The 19072-nt window shown below is 38.4% G+C and overlaps 1 long non-coding RNA gene across 1 annotated transcript in view; it reads left to right on the forward strand.

Annotated features, from left to right (window-relative positions):
* The first annotated feature begins 2338 nt into the window (after positions 1-2338).
* The window catches only part of LOC132211492 (uncharacterized), a 33751-nt gene continuing 17017 nt past the window's right edge, over positions 2339-19072 (forward strand). Inside the window, exons 1-2 of the long non-coding RNA XR_009447457.1 lie at positions 2339-2517; positions 3195-3345. This is a non-coding gene — a long non-coding RNA (uncharacterized LOC132211492). The remainder of the gene's footprint in view (positions 2518-3194; positions 3346-19072) is intronic.

Consider the following 19072-nt stretch of genomic DNA (forward strand, 5'->3'; position numbering starts at 1 on the left):
AACTTGAAATATCAGCCAGAATGCAAGCTTTAAATTACAGCGAGGAATGGAGCTGTCAAGCTCTCTGGTGACTCATGTTTGTTGATCGGTACCCTTTCTCCCTGTGGGCAAATCTGTGTGGGATGTTAAATTCATAATTGGGAGGTGGGTTGGCAAAATAAGATTTAAAACAAGAGAAATTAGATGAGGTGACTGGGTGTGACAGGCTACAACAGTTTGATGCATTGATTTTTGCACTTGGGATTTTACTGCTGCAGACTTTAGCTGGTTGAATCCTTGGACCAGGACACAGACTCTCTCAGAAGAAGTTGTTATTGTGGTTGATACACTCAAACAATTTTTAAGAGTTTTTAAAGTGAGACGTTCAGTAACTATAAAAACATTTAAGGAATATGTAGAAGTTATAAAGAATAAATACAGTAAATATCCACTTATCCACTGATTGGACCAGAAACAGAACATTGCCAAGAATGTTTAAGTTTCTTGTGTGTCCCTTTCTCATCATATTCCATTTCTTTCCTCGAATAACTATGATTCAGCATTTTGTGTTTATAATTTAATTTTTTCCCATCATAACATTACCTTTTACTTGAATCTACAAACAGCTTTATATATATATATATATATATATATATATATATATATATATATATATATATATATATACATATACATATACACATATATATATGATCATGCCATATATATTTTTATCAAAAATTCTTAAAACTTCATGAGTTTTTAAAAATTAATTAAATTTCACAAGTACATAGTAAACCACTATAGTAACACACAATTTATTTATCTTTCCTATTGTTGATGGGCATTTGGGCTGTTTAAAACTTGTTGAGATAATCAATAGTTCTACTATGCACATTTCTTGGGTATTTTTCTTGGTGCATATATGCATGGGTTCCCAGGAGTGAATTCCTGGGTCATAGGGTATACACATCTTCAATTTTAGTAGAAAAAGACAAACTGTGTTCTAAATGGTTAGAGCAACTATAGGATACTCCTAGCAGCACTATAAAATCCATCCTTTCCCACAATCTCACCAGCATGTAATGTTGCCAGACTGATTTCCATTGTGGGTGTGATATCAGTTCACTGTACTTTGAATTTACACTTCATCGTTTCTAATAAAGTTGAGCATCCTTTCCTATATTTATTTCCACTTATGATTATTTATAATGTTCATATTCAAGATTTTTCCCTTTATTATTGATTTGTTTTCTTTTTAATTGATTGGCAGGAGGTTTTGTTTATTTGTTTTGATTTAAATATATATTGGATATTAATCTGCTTCAGGTTTTTGTGTTAAAATATCTTTTCTCAGTTTCTATATTTTATTTTAATTATTTTTATAGCTTTTGAATGAAATTAGAGAATTTAACATTTTCCTTTATGTTTTTTTTGTTTGTTTCTTTTAAGAAATTCTTCTCTACATGGAGGTCATATATCATTAGCTTTTTGTCTTTCTCATCTAAGGCTTTAATGATTTTTAAGTGCAATGTGTGAAAATGAATTTTTTTTCATCTGCGGATACCCAACTGTTCATAATAATTTATTGAAAAGTACATTATTTCTTCAATGACCTGCTATACACTTCTTGTCATATATCAAAGATCCACATATGAGTAGATCTGTTTTTGGACTTTCTATTCTGTTTCATTTGACAAGACCCCTCTGCCATAATTATTATGCTTTTATAATAATTCTAAGTATGTGATAAAGCAAGTACCTCTTTTTCTTCTTCTTGGCCCTTTGCTCTTCCATATACATTTTAAAATCAGCTTGTCAAGTATCACAGATGCCTGTTAGAATTTAGATGGGAATATCATTGAAATTATCAATCAGTTTGTGAACAATTGGTATTTCTCTGGTAGCAAGTCTTTTATGCATGTAAATGATGTATATTTGTTATCTTTGTATTTCTATAAAGTTTTATAATTTTTTCATAAATTTATTGAACAATTCTTGTAGTTATTCTTAGATGTTTTATAATTCTGTTATTATAAATATCTTTTAAAGTTTTTATTTTTTGCTGAAATTTATTTGTTGAAATAAAAATTTTTACTCTTAAATTTTATTTTAGAAATTAATTTAATTGATTTCTTATGTAAAATCAAACTTGCACTCCTGGGATCAACCAATTGATGCATATCATAACACACACGCACACACTTCTGGATTGCAGTTGTTAATATTCTAACTTTTGTATTTGTGATCATGAGCCAGATTGATCTATGATTTTGTTCTCATGCTACATGGGATTTTGTATCAAAGTCATACTCACCTAATGGAGTGAGTTAGGGCTATTCTTCTATACACCAAGATAGGTTGTATAAAATTGACATTATTTTTTCTTCTATGTTTGCAGACTTACTTCTTCCCTGACTATTTGCTGGAAATAGTATTCTGGACTTTGCTTTTCCGTAGGAAGATTTTAAACTTCTGATTCAATTTCCTTTATGGTGATATGACTTTATATTTCCCATTTCTCCCTAACTAAATTTGGTAAGTCATATTTTTTTCTAGAGGTTTATCCATTTCATCTAAGTTTTCAAATGCATTCCATAAAGTTATTCATAATGCCTACTTACTGTCTTTTTAATCTTTGAAACATCTATTTTATTCCTAATATTGTTTATTAGTGTCTTTTCATCTTTTCAAATAATTACCTTGAGATATTTATCCATTTTTATTTGTTTTGTCAAAGAATCTTGATATATTTTTACCCTGATATTTTTCCAGGCAATTTTTCTGTCCTCTTATAAAATAATATCTCTGTCAAGCAATGGCATTTAGGATTTGATATTATACGGGACACTAAAAAAAAGTCACCTTTTCTCTCACAAATACTTTACGTGCTTCTGTTCACGTAAAAAAACAAAAACAAAAACAAAACCCTAAAAAAGCAACAACAGCATTCAAACCTGTAAAGAACTTTTGTGAGTTTATTTGAGCCAAACTATTGACAATTGCCTGGAAGCAGAATCTCAAGGTATTGCAATAGTGCTCTGAGAATGGCAGTTTCCAGCTTGTTTTATACATTACAATCTAAGGAGGAGACGTACGTAAGTGGGTCACATGAAATCCATTGGTGATAGATTAGGGAGACAGGAGAAGGCAAAGCGGGGAAACCTCTGGGATTGGATAAAAAGTAAAATGATACACATGTTTCCTTTACACAGGTGGGTACAGGATAGTTAACAGTCAACAATTAACACGATAACAATAGCAATGAGGGAATCTGTGGCCTGCGCCCTGGCGCCCTTTGTTGTGCTCCGAGGGACCGAAGGGGTCCGGAAAAGGGAAGTTACAAGTTACCTTGACATTCCACAGGTATGTTATCTTAGATGCAAAAAGACAATAGGCTCAGTAAAGACCGAAGTTGATCTTTGTCAGGGAAGATACTGGCCTAGGACATCACTACCCACTATAAACTGCCTTTTTAATTAAAAGGCTTTCATTTCAGACCATCTTTTGTGGTTACTTAGGTCTCTTGAGGTTGCAAGGCCATCACACAGGTCTTCCCTGAGTTAGTCGGGTTAGCATGTGGCCTTTTTTCATCCACACTTCTTAAGTATAAGCTTGGGTAGAACTCCACTTGGAAAAATAATTATGAAACTAGGTAAATTTAGGATTTAGGATATTAATTGTTCTCCTGTACAATCTTAAGTAGGAGACAGATTGGGTGCTCATATAAACCTTCGACTACTTTACCTCCCTAAGCTTTTGCAGACAGGTCTGAACTGGTTGGTTTTCAAATCCTCTAAGAAGCAATCCACCAGTTCAGAACACATCAGAAAAGGACAAACAGAACCCTGGCTGCTTCAACCAGGGGGCAAAGATGAAGAGTGGGATTTGATCTAAAGGTCATAGAATCTCTGCATCCAATCTTATTGTGCATTGCACTCCCTCACCCTTGCCCTGCAAGCTAAATGAAATCATATGTGTGTGTGTGTGTGTGTGTGTGTGTGTGTGTGTGTGTTTGTATACACACACTAGAGGCCCGGTGGACAAAAATTTGTGCACTCAGGGGGGAGGCCCCTCAGCCCGGCCTGTGCCTTCTCACAGTCTGGGACCCCTCAGGGGATCACCACCTGCTGGCTTAGGCCCGCTCCCCAGGGGATTGGGCCTAAGATGGCAACCAGACATCCCTCTGGCAGCCCGGCAGCCCTCGGGGGATGTCCACTTGCCAGCGGGGAGCAGACCTAAGCTGCAGTCGGACATCCTTAGCGCTGCTGAGGAGGCAGGAGAGGCTCCCACCACCACCGCTGTACTGGCAGCCATCAGCCTGGCTTGTGGCTGAGCAGAGCTCCTCCCATGTGAGAGTGCCCTGACCACCAGGGGGCAGCTCCTGCATTGAGCATCTGCCCCCTGGTGGTCAGTGTGTGTCATAGTGACCAGTCATTCCCAGTCCTTCTGCTGTTAGGGTCAGTTTGCATATTACCTTGTTACTATATAGGATAGAGGCCTGGTGCACGGGTGGGGCTGGATGGTTTGCCCTGAAGAGTGTCCCAAATCATTGTGGGGGTCCCGCTTGGGTGCCTGGCCAGCCTGGGTGAGGGGATGATGGCTGTTTACAGCTGGTCACACCCTCTTCAAGGTGGGGGTCCACACTGGGGTGCCTGGCCAGTCTGGGTGAAGGGCTGAGGGCCATTTTCAGGCTGGAGAGTGACTGAAGCTCCCAACATCTCCTTTTTTTCTTTTTTTTTTATTCTGGGATTTATTTACCTTCTATTGCTGTCACTGGAGCTGAGAGCCAGCTTTAGCTCTGAGGCTCGGCTCCAGCTCTGAGACCTCAGCTGCTGAAAGCAAGTAACTGGGTTTGTTTGGCTTCTATAATTGAAATTCTGTTGCAACTCCAGCTCTAAGGCCCGGATGGCTGAAAGCAGGTTTCTGGGGTTTGTTTAGCTTCTATAATTGCAACATTGTTTCTTAGAGTGCAGCTCAGAGGCCGACAGCAGCAGGCGGGGAACCTTGGCTTCCTCCATCACTGGAGCAAGCAAGCCTCCTGTTCGCTTCAGCTGCCTGGCTGCCGGCCGCCATCTTGGTTGGCAGTTAATTTGCATATCTCGCTGATTAGCCAATGGGGAGGGTAGCGAAGTTACGGTTAATTACCATGTTTCTCTATTATTAGATAAGATATAGATAGATAGATAGATAGATAGATAGATATAGATAGATAGATAGATATAGATATATATAAGTATATATATATATATATATATATATATATATATATATATATGTAATATATTAGTGGCCTGGTGCAAGAAATTCGTACACATTAAAAGGGAATTAATTAGAGGAAACATTTTAATATTGCTATTTGCTCTTTCTCTATAATAGAAGTGTCCGAGATGAAAGAAAATTAGTAAAATGTATATGAAAATCTCCCTCCTGTCAGTGTCTGTGGTGCGTCACGGGACCCAGAGTCAAGTCCCCTCCCACCTGCACCTGCCTCGAAATCATGCGAGACTCAGACTGAGAAGGCCCCACCCCCATCAAGCCCCACAGGGCAGGGGGTACAGCCTCAGGTCTCCCATCAAGCCCCACTGGGAAAGAGGTGCAGCCTTAGATCTCCTGGCCTGGTGCCTGGGTGGGGGGCGCAGCCTCAGGTCCCCTGGCCCGGCCTCAGGTCCCCCAGCTCTGGCACCTGGATGAGGGAGTGCGGCCTCAGGCCCCCCAGCCCCGGCACCAGGGTAGGGGACGTAGCCTCAGGTCTCCTGGCCCAGCCTCAGGTTCCCTGGCCCCGGTGCGAGGGCGTGAGGGCTCGAGGGCGCAAGGGTGTGACAACCATTTGCATATTAGCTCTTTATTATATAGGATGTATCCAGATAGGACCCACACTTGCTGGCTTTGCTTCAGTTCTTTCCTCTGGCTGGAATTCTTTTCTTGTATCTCTTTTGCCCAAAACATATTTATCCTGAAAATATGTGATGGACACCTATTAGGGCTCCTGCCTAGCCTATGACACTCCTTTGGATTCCTTTCATTCTCTGTTCACAGTAGTAGTTTCTGCTGCTTTGTTTGTTATAGCTGACCCCTCTATTTTTACCATTGCTAAGATGACCAGAGCTGACACCTGACCAAAGCTGAGACACTCGGATCCTCTCTTCTGGTAATTTGGAACTGAGATTTCAAGTTTTAGTGAGTCTCCATGGGTCCCCTTGGACCTAGATGGTGTAGGCTTTGGGGCTGAGGGGTCAAGCCCTCAACCTGAACAATCTTGACATGCTCAGGACAATGCCCAGCCAACTGAGTCACACTGGCTAGGACTTCTCCATCTATTTTAATTTTACTTCACCACCACAACAAACAGGACCTTTTGTGTCTATGTTACTAAATTTCGGTAAATGTGTGTTTTGAATATATTTTCTTCTATTTGAGCTATAGTACCCCAGTATGTGGAGCAAGAGTTATTAATCTATTTTGTGCCATGAAATCTTTAGCAGAATGAGACAGACACCAAATCAGAAAAATATATTTAAATGCATAAAGCAAAAACACATTGGGCTACAAAGAACACCAATTATATTAAGATACGGCTCTTAAAATATTAAAAATCTTACTTGTAGTATATGAATGTAAACCTAGAAAATTATTTGTAAGCATCTCATATTACTGGTCAAAGCACACTTTTCAAATCTTTGCCAATTTTGTATTACCCCTTTCCTTTTTGTGTGTGTGTGCAGACAACTTCTGCACTAAATAAATATAAACATGAATTCTTAACTAGTACAATATCTAGTGTTGCCTGAGGATTTTATAATCCAAATTGAAATTAACGTCAGGGTGGCCTTGCCGTGAGGTAAAGAAAAGTTGAAGGGCTAGTAGGCAAGAAGCAAAATAAACAAAAATAAGTTCAAACCTTTTTTTCAGTGGCCTTTATGGACCATACTAAAAAAAAAAAAAAAACACACACACACACAGAAAATATTGAAATTTGGAATAGATCATGTTTTTGAGGCAAAAACTTAATTCAAATTAGAATACACTTACAAATGAGCAAACAAATTAACTGAAGAAATTTAATCCTGGTGTATTAAGATGCTCTCAAATGAAGTTTGTTATTGAGAACGTGGAAAGGATATCTGTGTAGGGTCAGGATTAGAAGTTGCATGTGACATTAACAAATAAATAACATTTTGTCTTGTTTTGTGTTTGTCTCCATCGTTCTTACATGCAGGAGTAAAGAAATTAATCAACGAAGTACTCTTGAGGATGTGACTTAAGAGAAGCATTGGGAGGGGTTCCTTGGCCAAGATGTCAATCTCTCTAATTTGTCCTCTGACCTTTATCATTTCATTCTTTTGGATCTTGATTTTTTTTTTTTTACCTTACCATTCTCCAGATTTTTAAGTGTGTCTTTGAAGCATTAAATATGAACACCGATCATTAGTTATCATATAACTACTAGCGGATTAGTTGATAGGTAGCTGATAGCTGTTTTCTAGGACTATGCAGTAGCAGAGAAGTTTCTGATAGGAAAGATATAGGATGTGTATCAGATTACTTAGACCACATTCCTGGGTGCACTGTTTTCTCTGAGCATTAGTTTCATAATTTTTGAGGAGTATTGATTATATATGTCATATATATAACCTGCCCTATATATGTCTGCCCTCTATATGTCATAATGCCGTTACATAAAATTGCACTGTAATTAATAAATTTTACCATCTTCTTTAGTGCTTTTGTGTGAGTCAAAGAGTCAGGAAAGTGAATTAGAGGTGAAGTGAAAAAGAATGTCACTTTTAATGATTTTGCCCAAGATTTGCCCACAAGGCCAAGTTTGAGGCTCAAAAGTGCAAAATAAATTTAAGATGCAGTTTCTAAAAGAAGTTTACACCTGGAGTGTTGTTACTTTTAATTTACCCATTCATCTAACCAAGCATCAGTAAATAATTACCAAGCACCTATCCTGTGACAGGTGTGGAAAGAGCAAAGACTGATAAAAACAAAAACAAAACCTGTCATACCCCCACTCTTCTACTCTAGTTTTAGGATTCCTAGGGTTATGAATTGTATTATCTTTATTCATTGAGTTTTCTTCTTTTCAACACTTTCAAACCATTGTTTCCCAAAGTGTTCAGGCCCCTAATTAAAGAGATCTTTCTCTGTCAAAAAAACAACAACAAATTTTCCAAAGGTAATGAAAAAGATCATTTTTAAAAATATATATATATTTTTTATTGATTTTGGAGAGGAAGGAAGAGGGAGAGAGAGATAGAAATATCAATGATGAGAAAGAATCATTGATTGGCTGCCTCCTGCACGCCCCACACTGGGGATCGAGCCCGCAACACAGGCACGTGCCCTTGGCCGGAATCGAACCTGGGACCCTTCAGTCCACAGGCCGATGCTCTATCCATTGAGCCAAACAGGCTGGGGCGAAAGAGATCATTTTTGTAAAAGAAAATGATCTGACCAAGTATAAATTCTTACCACATGTGTGCCTATATTTATGTATTTGGTGGGAGTGGCATGGAAAGCAGCATATGTGACATGCGGAAGGACCTCTGACAATGCGATGTTAGGAATCCAGATTATTGGGAAATCATTAAAAACAACCAATAGCACTTTTTATTTCAAAGCATCTTATGGTGCCTACACAAAGGTTACAGTAAAATTGTTGAAATCAAATTAATCTTAATTACAGAAAAATGTCTAGTGGATGCCACACACTCATCTTAGATGGTGGCTATTCTAGAACGAAATGGGTGAACATAATACATTGCAATTTTATGCAACTTGAAGAACACTATTTTTATGTTTTCTTCTTGTCTCCTTTCACTTCACATTACCTTCACCTAGTCATAACATAAAGTCTATTTGAGAAGTTAAGACAAAAAACTTAATAAAGCAGCATAATCAGTGGAATGTTGTTTTCTGCTTTTTGCATAATCGGAAATATTGCAAAGAATTATAGTGGGAATTGGAAAATTTCTGTGAGCTTGGGCAACTCACTTAACCCCTCTAAATACCTGTAAAAATGTCAATAAAGGTAACTTGCCTACCTACCCCATGAAATGGCTGTGAACATCGAATATAATCATTCATGAGAAAGCTCTGTTTTGTTGTAGTGGTTATTATTTTTTACCCCCCCCCCAAAAAAAAGCCATACAAGAGTAAGATTTTATTAGTTTAGTATTAGTTTGTGCTTCTCAGTCTGCTCTTTTGTTTGATGTGTGTCTTCCTCATTGTGCCCCTATTTAGAAGCTGCTCCACAGAATGGAAATAGATCTTCTTTTATTGGTCATTATATCTGTGTCATGGAAATGTAGTGCCATGCGTGCCAGTGACACCCCCTCCCCATCACACCGAGGACAGAGTGGTGTAACCTTGCCATGGAGAGTGTCACTATTCACAGATTACTTGAGGATCCAGTCCTGTCTTCAGTCTGCTGGGTGATTTACCGTGCATGCTAGAATGGGAGGTTATAATGCTGCAATCAGAGGACAGAGCTCTCACTTGCATTACAGAATAGGCCATTCATAATTCTGTCCACAGGACGCACCATCTTCCCTTAACAGTCTGAATAATGTAGTAGCAGAACAGCAAAAGAAAGTAATCTGGGCAATGAAACCAACCTGCTATTAAGTGATGTATAACACCGATCACTCCCAAAGGATCCCTTGTTCTCATTACATTTTTAACTTCCTATAAGACAAATTATCAACAGTTATACCTTATGGATGCCTGCCACACTGCATCGTAATAAAGCAGGAAGGGCATAGTCACATTTTCATTTTATAAGAAGGGAAATAAGGTTAACGAATCAGTTAAAAGCTTGCTCAGTATTATGTACCTCAGTAGTAGTAATTTGCAAATCAAACTTGGACCTTTGATTCAGTGATTTGGGTTTTTACTTTATTTTCCAGGAAACGTGCTCTAAAAGCTTATATAACACTGTAAGTATCCGAGGATGGCCATTGACTATACATCTGAAAGGTCTTTTAGTTTGAAATTGAAGGGTTCAGGAGTTTCTCCACCAATGGTACCATCCGGAGCAAATTAAAAGTGACGTAACCACAGTATCACACAAATATAAAAACATCACCGTAATTATTTTTAAGAATTGTCCTGTTAAACAGGCAAGGTTTCTGATTTGATAGCTGGATATATATCAGTTCATTGAACAAAGTATCAGAGATGTAATCGTCTGTTTTGGTTACTGTTTAATAAATTCTTGCCCTGCAGGTGATACAAAATGTACTCATTTTCAGAGGGAGGGTTGCAGAAGAGTGGCACTGAGCTCAAAGTACGTTCTCTGTTCCCTGGTGATAAAAGCCCCAGTCTCTCAGCGGAGGTAGCCAGTTCAGCAAAGGGAGGTGGGTCGTGCCTTCCAGGTCAGAGTCTTTATTACAGGTGCTTCTAAGGACATCTTGGCAGAGACCCATTCATATTTATCTGTGAACTCTGTCCTTTGTTACATGAGAAGGGAAAGCAGAGGCACTGCTTTTATGGCACCTGAAAAGTCCTGACGAATGGCCCAGTTCCATGCTTATGTAAGGTAAAGCAGTTCTCCAACAGCAGGGACATGGCAGGGAAGATGGCTTTAATGTGGAAAGGGTATGTTAGGCATCAAGAGACACTGTCCTTGCTTTCACATTATGCGGCATTCACACAGCGAAAGATGGGGAGTTGGCAATTATCTAGCAAATGTGATGGATGTTAATGGACAATCTGGCTCATCTGGCTTTTGAAAGTAGATTTTTAGCAACAAGAAGTGGAATGCCAAGAGAGCTGTTCAATGAGTTTCTTTTTATTTTTACGTTAAATTGCCGTTCCTGAGTTTATTTTGCAATTGCCCCATGATGTTTTCAATACTATTTTGGCAATAACTACACTTGGTTCTTAAAGGGTCCCTCACATTCAGTTAGTTCAAAGTAGAATCAGATATATGTAGGTTTTCGGTTCCCATCCTGCTTTCCGATATGAATATGAGCTGCAAACTTTGGTAACTCTGCTCCTTTCACTCTCCTTATTCTTTTCTGAATTCTAGCCAAGATGATTTCTGATTTCCTCGGGCAATTTCAGTTACTGTGTAAATATATATATTTATATACACACTGACAATTCTTCAGACATTTAGAGGGATGAAAATTTAAGTCTCCTTACTCTGAAAGTATTAGGCACAACTTCTTTCATGGTTGGACAATATTGCTTATTTTTGTCAAAATGTTTATTCACTCCTTTAGGTGAATATTGGGTACATGCTAATTTTATGCAACTAGGTTTTAGGTTGACTTATTTGAAATTACCAATAAACAACCACTTTTGTCCTATAAAACTTCAAATCAATCTCAGGGTACAATCTGACATGTGAGATGCTATGAGTATTAGAACAAAATAAAAGGCTAGGCCAAAGAGGGAAGATTTTTTTGGAGGTAGTGACATTTAGAATTTGGCCTAGCATGATTAGATTTCAAGACAAATATAGCAAGAGACTATCCCAGAACACAGAGCATCTAGAAGACACGAGGAAGTCATCCATTTCTGGGACTAAGGCAGACCAGCGTATCGGGACCAATCCTTCACTAAGCTAGGTATTCTATATCAAGTATAAAAACCTCCTGCAACTAAAAATTCTGGATCAAATAATAAAAGTAAAATAATTTGAGATGTAAGATGATAAAGAAGATATGCAGATGTAAATAAAGGCAGCAAAGAGCTGACAAGAGATGAAGGATTATTAGGCCTAGGAGGAACAAGGGAGCCCAGGGACTCAGTGCTGCTCCCTTCAGGGCCTTTGCCAATTTCTGCAAAGTTGGACTTTGATTTTGACATCAAGTCCCCAGTGCAGGCTCCGTGGGGAGAATCAGATAGGATTCCTCTCCCCACTAACTGAGATCCCAAAGGACCGCAGCAGCACTGTGTGAGAGAGGACAAGAGGTAAGCTCGTTCATTTCCCACCACCACCCAAAAGAACCCCAGGTGTCTGCATTGGTGCTGGGCAGAGCAGAGGGGAAATACAATTTTCCGATTAGAAGCTGTTTATAAACTGGTGCTTGTGAGAATTGGCAGTCTGCATTCACAGCATCTCAGTAGTTCATAAAATATCAAACCATGATTTTAGTCGAATTTTCATCTAAATGGTCTTAGACTAGTCATGCCTCCAGGCTCCTGACTGAAATATAAATAAAAATGCCTTCTGAAATAAAGTACCTTCTTTCAAGGCCTCAGAGATTCTCACCATATAATGTTTCAAGGACAATATGCAGCCTACAGTCTGAAATCATAAAACATATAAGAAAACAAGGTACTAGGTGTGAGAAATAATGGAAAAATAACAGAAACTGAGCCACATGGCAATAGATGAGCATTATCAACAAATATTTTACAAACATTTATAGTTGATAAGTTTAAATAAAGGAAAATCTTGCAAGCACCTGCAGAAAATAAGTAACTATAAAAAATAGCATAGCAGATTTTTAAAAGAATGAAATATAACTTTTAGAAATAGAGACTATAATAATCATTAACAACTCAATGGACAAACTCTTAAAACTCAACTATAGGAAAGCAAAGATCACAATTAAAAAGTGGGCAAAAAATCCAAACAGGAAACCTTACCAATGAAGAGATACAGATGGCAAATAAGCATGTAAAACGATGCTCAACATCATATGTCATCAGGAGATGCAAATTAAAACAACAATGAGATACTATTACACACCTATTAGAACGGCCAAAATCCAAAGTGCTAGCTACACTACTGCTGGTGAGGAGGTGGAGCGTTCCAAAACTTGGAAGCAAACACACTGTCCTTCACTAGATGAGCAGCTAAACAAACTGGTACTTCCATGCAATGGAATCTTTTTCAGCATTAAGAACAAATGAGTTATTTGGCCATAAAAAGACATGGAAGAACCTCAAATGCATATTGCTAAAATGAAAGAAGCAAGTCTGAAATATATCTTGGAAAATGCAAAAATATAGAGACAGTAAAAAAAAAAAAAAAATCGGTGATTGCCAGCGGCTCGGGGATGGCAAGGAGGGATGAATAGGTCTGGTGCGGGGAGCTTTAGGGCAGGAAAACTCTTCTGTATGCTACTGTAATGATGGATACATGACAGTATGCATTTGCCAAAATTCATAAAACAGAAAACACAAAGAGTGAACCCTAATATGAACTATGAACTTCAGTTAGTGGTAATGTATATTGATCCATCAATTGTAACAAATGTACCACACTAATGCAAGATGTTACTAATTGGGAAACTTTATTTACATGATTACCTACTGAAGGACATCTTAGTTGCTTCGAAGTTTTCACAATTATAAATAAAGCTGCTATAAACATTTGTAAAACTTCTTTGGTGAGGTTTCTGTTCAGATATTTTGCTCATTTTTTAGTCAGGTTGTTTGCTTTCTTACAGTTGAGTTTTAAACGTTCTTTGTATATAAACAGTCCTTTATCAGATAAACAGTCCTTTATCAGATATGTGCTTTGCAAATATTTTCTCCCTGTCCATGGCTGGTCTTTTTATTTTATTTTCAGCATCTCTCATAGAGCAGAGTTTTAAACTGATGATATCTAGTTTATCAATTATTTCTTTCTTGTGTTGTACCTTCAATGTTGTATCTAAAAAGTCATCACTATACCCAAGGTTACCTAGGTTTTTTCCTATGTTATCTTCTAGGAGTTTCTAATATACTTTTATTGAAGTATAGTTGGGATAGGAAAGAGAGAACAGAGTAGAGGCAACATTTGGGGAGAAAATGGCTAAAAAGTGTTTGAAAATAAAGGTGAGAAAAAGGTACCAAGGAACAGAATCTCCGCATCCACTATAAATCAGGAATTGGGAGCAGGAGAATGAGAAGCAAAATGACGAGGACTGTTTCTCTTATTTCCTTGTTGCTCACTGAGAAGGAAAGAGCTACAAAAGCTGGTCGGAGTCCATTTACCTTCTTTGGGAGTGTCGGGAGAAATTCTCCCAGGGGAAAGAAAAAAGGAGGTTAGTTCAGTCTAGTCTCTTTTTATCAACCTGAACTCCAGATAAATAGACTCATAATATTTGCTAAAAGGAAAGATTCTTATCTACTCCATGTCTTAGTAGAATGTCCTTGCTAAGGATTACTTAGGAGTAAACCCAGAATCTATAGATCTATGACCCATGATGCCCTAAAGAATATCACCTAAGCTACATAACTCTCTGGAGTATAAAATGGAGACATTTCGTAATTTAAGCACTCCTCCAGTTGTGCGAGGTGAAGCTGCTGAATCTCATCTGAAATCTCCTCTATTATGCTGAGTCAGAGAGTACATGTCTGATGTGGAGAGAAGGGTCCATGGAGCTGCCTTTGATGTCCCAGACCTCTGTCCACTCTGTGCCTCTTGATCGCCCACATTCTGAAATTATTACTAAAGCTCATTAATGGTTGCGCACCCTTCTAGTGAGTCTGGTTTGACAATCTGATCTTGTGTATTAGCCCACTCATGAGATTAGTAAAGGGGCTTTTAAAATTCAATGCTTGTTCTCCCTCTCTCTCTCTCTCAAATCAATAAAGAAAATTCAATGCTTGGTGCTGCAGTGCTTTTTCTGTTGAGCCCTGCGGGTAGACTAGGCAGCAATAAAATAGGCAGCAAATTATTAGCCTTCAGAAATTATTCTTCAACATTCTGGGATTGGTGAATATATTTGTGTTATCTCTGATAATATATATATATATATATATATATATATATATATATATATATACACTAGGGTATAAAAACTGAAGAAAATATCCTAGAAAACGATTGGAAGAACATAATGCCACAAGAGTAGCAGAGTTATCTGTGGGTAGTGACGTATGGAGTAATAGTAATTTTTTGCTTTATTTTATCTATTTTTCCCCAAAGTATTTTATAACTGAAAGCATATTTCATTTTATAAATCATAAAAGATGTTTGAAAACTAGAATCAATCTTGTATTATACAAATTTATAGCAATTATGTTTAAAAGATATGCAGCAAAAAAGTGAATGGAAATACACCATATGTTACCTAAGATTTTCTTGAAATTGTTGGGATTTGAAAGATTTGTTTATATTTTCAGTGTTCTAAAATTTCTATAATGAGCATGAATTATCTATGTAATTAAAAAAGCTAATTTTCAATGGCACAGCATGTAATGTGAAGTAGATTTTGAACAGGGCATTTCTCCCTGTCCTTCACTTATCAACCCACTTATTTCTATATACTTAATGTTTAATAGGTATGAAAAAAGTACAAAGCTTATAGACCTCACTCATATGTGAAATCTAATAGATACAAAGACATAGAAGCATGGAACAGACTGAAAATTCTCAAAGAGAAGTCAGGAGTGGGGGAGAGATTAACCAAAGGACTAATAGGCATATATACATAACCCATGGACACAGACAATAGTGTGGTGAAGGCCTGGGTGGTGGGTTGCGGGGAGGAGGGGGTCAATGGAGGGAAAAAAAGGGGGACATCTGTAATACCTTCAACAATAAAGATACATTTTGTAAAAAACCATAAAACTTAGATGAGAAAAAAAAAAGACCTGAGTGGTCGAACCAAATAAGTGAGGGAGCCTAGAGTGAAGGACAGTCCTAGTGTTTAGGAACTCACAGACTTTGGAAATTTTTATCCAAGAGCAATGGAAATCTATTCAAGGATGTGGAGCAGGGGAATAACCCTCCTGGAGAAATAAATTAAAATTAATGCCACCTTTACATTCAAAGTAGCCTCATGTCAAGGTTGTAGCACTAGGTTCCGTCTCTTTGTAGGCATAACTGCATGTGGTCTGTGCAAACATCAGCATAATGAGTGTATGGAATCAAGTATCCTATCTAATAAAGAGGGAACATGCTAATTGACCCTCTGCCATTGCAAAGATGGCGGTGCCCACAGCCAATAAGGAGGGAATATGCTAATTGACTGCCACACCCTCAAAGATGGCAGCGCTCACAGCCACAAGATGGCCGGCAAGGGAGGGCAGTTGTGGGCGATTGGGCCGGCAGGGGAATGGTTAGACATCAATCAGGCTGGTAGGGGAGTGGTTAGGGGGTGATCAGGCTGGCAGGCAGAAGCAGTTAGGGGCAATCAGGAAGGCAAGCAGGTGAGTGGTTGGGAGCCAGCAATCCAGGATTGTGAGAGGAATGTCCACAGTGATTGGGCCTAAACCAGCAGTCGGACATCCCCCGAGGGGTCCCAGATTGGAGAGGGTGCAGGCTGGGCTGATGGACACCCCCCCCCCTTCCAGTGCATGAATTTCATGCACTGAGCCTCTAGTTTCTTATAAGATAGTGGTTGTTAGGACTTCAGGCTTTGAAATCAGAATGTCCTGGGCCTACCACTTCCTGGGTCAGTGACTCTAGGTAAGCTTCTAAATATGTACAATGTGAATAAGAATTTGTTGTTGTGCCTGGCTGGTGTGGCTCAGTGGTTGAGTATTAACCTATGCTTCAATTCCTAGTTGGGGCACATGCCCAGGTTGCAGGCTTGATCCCCAGTAGGGGGCATGCAGGAGGCTGCGGGTTGATGATTTTCTCTCATCACTAATGTTTCTTTCTCCCTCTCCCTCTTCCTTCCTTTCTGAAATCAATAAAACAAATTTTTTTAAAGAATTTGTTGTTGTGATAACTAAATGAATAATGCATATAAAAGGTAAACATGTTGTCTGGTATATGGTAAGTGATCAAAAATAATAGCTATCATTTCCTGACTCACTGTTATAGGAAAAGCATAAGATTATCACATAGCAGACCTTTACGCTCCTTACACAAGCTAATGCCAAATGCATTTTTAGTGAGCTAAATTGTACTCAGTGTTTTCAAACTAATGAGCCAAATACATTAACTGTTCTGGAAACAGATGAAGCCTGACTATTTGACTAAATATAGAGATAATTAAAGTCTAGACTATCTTTTGATAGGGTTTAGGGAGGCATAATGAAAATCATCATGCCATAATAGAATAACATGCAAGGCTAAAACAAATCAGAAATTTTACAACACAGATGAAACACAACTAATTTTATTGATGTCAGAAAAACATTGTTAGATGAGCCTTCTTATGTTCTTATGATGTTTGTTTCATGTTGTAATGGCTTCTCAATTCTGTGATCAATTATGCCTTTCTGTTTCGCTACTGAAGCTTTTGCTTTTCTCCACATATAGTTTGGCAAAATTATCAAAAGTCATATGAACTTTTTTCCTATGCTTTTATAGTATGCATTAAGAGCACTTATTCTTTGATGTAGTTGAGGATAGCGATGAAAGGTCTTTATAGCTACTTTAAAAAAAAAAATCCTCACCCAGGATATTTTCACATTGATTTTTAGAGAAAGAGAAAGACAGAGAGAAATACTGATGTGAGAGAAATACATCGATTGGTTGCCTCCTGCATGAGTCTGGGCCAGGGCCCGGGGCCAGGGAGGATCCTGTAACCAAGGTAGATGCCCTTGACTGGAATCAAACCTGAGACCCTACGGTCCGCAGGCCGACGCTCTGTCCACTGAGCAAACCAGCTAGGGCGGGTACTTTTTATTCAAAGCCAAGAACTGTTTTCTATAGGATAGGTACTGACTGTGGTGCCTGGTATCCATCCATGCCTGGCTCCAGTTTTGCATCTTGTTAGTAAAGCAATTCATGTTACCAGGAAAGCGCCAATATTATTTGATAATACACATGTAAGTAGATGCACAATTCCATTGTGTCACATGGAAAGGAGAAACGTTCAGGCTATAAAATTATGCACACTCTGTACAGCCTCTGGCAAGAACCAGATGTAAATATTGGAGTTGCAGGGCTCCTATTTATCTCCAGCCACATGGAAGGAAGGGATAGGTCATACCCAATACTGAGACTCTCTTTATTTTATACCTTAGAGTCCAGGTGCAGCCCAGGGTCTAGAATACAAGCCCAAGTGTGAAGCAAATGAAACAATTGAGCTTCATTAGGGCTAAACTTGGAAACATGAGAGTAGGGAATACAGTGCAGATTAATTTCTCACTAGTCCTTGACGAAATGAGAAAGGGAAAGACAATGTAATTAATTTTTCAGAGGATAAATTCTTCTGGGGCTTCTACTCTGAATATGTGTCCTTCTGTTCTTTTTTTACATAGCATAATAGTGGCAGAAAATTATTTTTTTTAAAAAAAATCATTATTCTTTATTTGGCAGGATAAAAAGTTGATAAGATTATATCAACTTGAAAAAACATTAAAACATTATTTGCTTATTTAATCCATGAAATTTAAACTGCTAGGGTCCACTGGTATTGAGAACATGCAGCAGTGATAGTCCAGAAGGTACAAAGTCAGAATAAGGCCTGGCCAGCATGGCTCTGTGGTTGAGCGTTGACCTATGAGCCAGGAGGTCATGGTTTGGTTCCGGGTCAGGGCACATGCCTGGGTTTCGGGCTTGATCTCCTGGGGCGTGCAGGAGGCAGCCGATCAATGATTCTCTCTCATCATTGATGTTTCTATCTCTCTCTCCCTGTCCCTTCCTCTCTGAAATCAATAAAAATATATATATTTTTAAAAACTCATAGTAAACTCTTTAAGCCAAAGTCTGAAACCCCTATACAATCAGATTATTATGATACATACATTAAAAACACTAAAGATTGGAACCTGGAGGCTTTGGTTCAATGTAGGCCTGATGGCACAGACTAGGCCAACATGCAAAACACTTAACCAGTGGGACAGCACCATCCTATCAGGGCTCTGGGGCTGCTGTAACAGGAGCTCAGTTTTGTTGTGTAGTCTTGTGGCTTGGAGGGGCAGAGAAACTAAAAAGGGACTGTGTAAGCCAGGGCATTTTGTACACCCAGGGCAGCTGTGTGTGTGTTTTTTTTACCAATTGGTATAGAAGAAGTCTTTCCATATCTTAGCAACTGGTATGGCTTTAAAATTGGCTGAATAAAATCCTTGGGTATTTAGAATGGGGACAAGTGCCTTAAATACCAGCAGGGAGCAAGCCTAAGAGCTTTAATAAGCTGGTCCTAATATTTGGTAGCGGCTCTTTTACCAGACTGAGTTTTGTGAATTTATCCTTAATGTTGAGCCTTACTTCCAAAGGCAGGTCTGCCTTGAATTTGAA

The sequence above is a fragment of the Myotis daubentonii genome, chromosome 10 (assembly GCF_963259705.1).
Source record: "Myotis daubentonii chromosome 10, mMyoDau2.1, whole genome shotgun sequence".
Classification (NCBI taxonomy): Eukaryota; Metazoa; Chordata; class Mammalia; order Chiroptera; family Vespertilionidae; genus Myotis; species Myotis daubentonii.